At 45.2% G+C, this 2,713-nt stretch overlaps 1 pseudogene; it reads left to right on the top strand.

Moving 5' to 3' along the window:
• Window positions 1–846: 846 nt before the first annotated feature.
• Window positions 847–2,713, top strand: part of LOC143933337 (uncharacterized) — a 4,925-nt pseudogene continuing 3,058 nt past the window's right edge.

Raw genomic sequence — 2,713 nt, 5'->3', positions numbered from 1 at the left:
TCTTGCTTCTGGATAGGCCCTCACACAGCTTGGCAGCCTGATGCCATCCGGGTGGCACACAAGAGCCAGGATCACCTGACCTCATCCGAATATATAGGCTATCCCAGAAGTCCAAGGGATTCAACAAAATCTCTGCCTGTTGGCTGAGACACCCCATATACCCATAACCTGACCTTGAGTTGTGCTTCTCAATCTAATACCTTCAAGTGCCCGGCCACCTTGTGGTAGAAGAGGAAAGTACAACCAGGCCAAACGTAGGGAGAAGTCAATGGATGCCTATTAATTAACTACAGTAACTACTCCTGACAAGGATTTTGATGAGGAGCTCCCTGACTGAACCCCAGGGTGCTACACCAGGGTTATCAGAGGCCAAGAGCTCCTGAAATATTCTCATCTACACAATGCAAAACCAGGGATATCGGAGACCAAGAGCTTCAGATACATTCTCATCTAGACGAGGCAAACCCACCAAAAAACACATTTCCCTCCATGTTTGCCCTCAACCTTGACCTACCTCCTCCCAAAACCTAGCCCATCTATGTTAAACTTATTACCCAACCCCAATACATATCTGGACACTTCCCCCCTTAATCATCATAACCAACCATTCATCAAACGCTTCTCAATAAAACACTCAACTTCCCTTTTTAGCACCAAAAATATCCTCATAGCCACACTCTACATGGAGGTGTTTACCCCCCACCACCCAACCCAACTACTTTGCTGAATACTTGTAGAGATCATCAGACCCTTCTCACGGGGGGGTGATGCCGATGTTGGGTGGAGGAGAGAAGAGCCGGTATGATTTCCAGCTTCTCCAGGAAACGTCAGGGAAGGTAGGAAGCGATGACGCACAGCTCTGCAAAGCCAGAAGGGGCATTTATTGGTGAGAGGTTGCTTCCCTTGGCCTTAGTTTGGTATGTGATACAGTAAATTGTTAGATCTTTTGGGCAGAGCCGGATTTAGACCTTGGGGGGCCCAGGACACTTCCAGTTCAGGGGCCCCTTAACATAGATATTAAATTAAAGTTGACTGAATAGAATGATAAATCACATTTGTTCTGAAAGCCATGAGTTAGGTTCTGAAGAAGACACTTCTCTGATTTTTTTTGCAATTTTAATGACTGTAAGAATTCATATTACACGGGTGATTGGATCTGCCCAGTCATACATCACGCTACAAATGTATGGAAAGTCTTTCTTCCTCTACTCAGCATCTGCAAAATGTTTTCCTAACTTGTCACACCGTATCATGGGGAGAACATGACTCTGGACAGCCAGTAGGCACAGAGCATTTAGACTCCATTCACATTTGTGCGACTTTGGACACTTAAAGTTGCTTTACAAGTTGTAACCCATTGTTTTCAATGACATCCGAATCTGAATCTATGCAGAAGGGATTGATGGTGGAAAATGATGGTGGGAATTAATGGTGGAAAATGATGTTGGGAAATGATGATGGGAATTATTGGTGGGAATTGATGGGGGAAATAATAGTGGGAATTGACTATGGGAAATGATGGTGGGAATGGATGGTGGGAAATTATGGTGGGAAGGAACTGATGGTTGGAAGTGATGGTGGGAATTGATGATGGGAAGTGATGGTGGGAATTGATGGTGGGAAGTGATGGTGGGAATTGATGGTGGGAAATGATGGTCAGAATTGACTGTGGGAATTGACTATGGGAAATGATGGTGGGAATGGATGGTGGGAAATTATGGTGGGAAGGAACTGATGGTGGGAAGTGATGGTGGGAAGTGATGGTGGGAAGTGATGGTGGGAAGTGATGGTAGGAACTGATGGTGGGAACTGATGGTGATAAATGATGGTGGAAGATGTTTCTATGATTGTATCTGGATGGATGATCCCACAATAGAGTTGGAGTCTTGTGACCACACTTGGTGGAGCGGATGGTTTCCTTACTCTGTGGCCAAAAATAAACCCAAAAATCCCATCAGAGGCTGAGATGTTGGCCTTTAACCAATACTGGCATCTCATGGAAGACTGGAAATGTCCCATATCAGGGCCTCCATCACTTCCCCCGTCTTGCCTCTGTCCAGTAGGAGGTAGATAGTGCTCTGTATTTGGCTTTACATGCTTTATGTACTGAGGCACAGACACAATATATCACCAGAGCTAAAAACCTGTCCTAACAGAGGAAACCACGAATGAGAGAATACTTGGTTGCTGTGGGTTATTCCCAGCCAGGAATGGGATGGTGAATGCTGCAAATGTGTGACTATCAGAGGTCGGGATCCTGACCACTGCAGGAGCAGATGCGTCTTAATGAGGACTTTTCATGGAATCCATTTCTATGGAAGAGTTCTTGAGTATTTCTGTGTAATTTCTGTTTCTTATAGCCTGGTTCCACTGCACCTTCCTGTATCATTGGGTTCACATACTGCACCCTTGGAGGAAGGCCCATCACAGAAACATCGTCATTTGGCTCCCTACTGAATCTTGGAGATTATCTGCCCTGCAATTCAGAATATTCATCATCATGGACTTGTATGGCAAACTTACCCCATGCGGCGGGTACGTCAGCCATCCCCAGTCTCCCGGAATTGTAGACGTATCCAATAGATTGACTGGAAGAAGAAAGAGATCTCCATCAGATGACAATTGCCGGCACAAACATGTCAAAGCAAATACAACAGAGTAGAAGAACGATGACAATTAAACTGACCAATCACCTCATTGCCACCATTATACA

Source organism: Lithobates pipiens, unplaced genomic scaffold, assembly GCF_037356315.1.
Source record: "Lithobates pipiens isolate NorthernLeopardFrog02 unplaced genomic scaffold, aLitPip1_a1.2 Scaffold_27, whole genome shotgun sequence".
In the NCBI taxonomy this organism is placed as follows: domain Eukaryota; kingdom Metazoa; phylum Chordata; class Amphibia; order Anura; family Ranidae; genus Lithobates; species Lithobates pipiens.
Note: the sequence above shows the minus strand (reverse complement) of the source record. Positions and strands in the feature narration are given on the sequence as shown.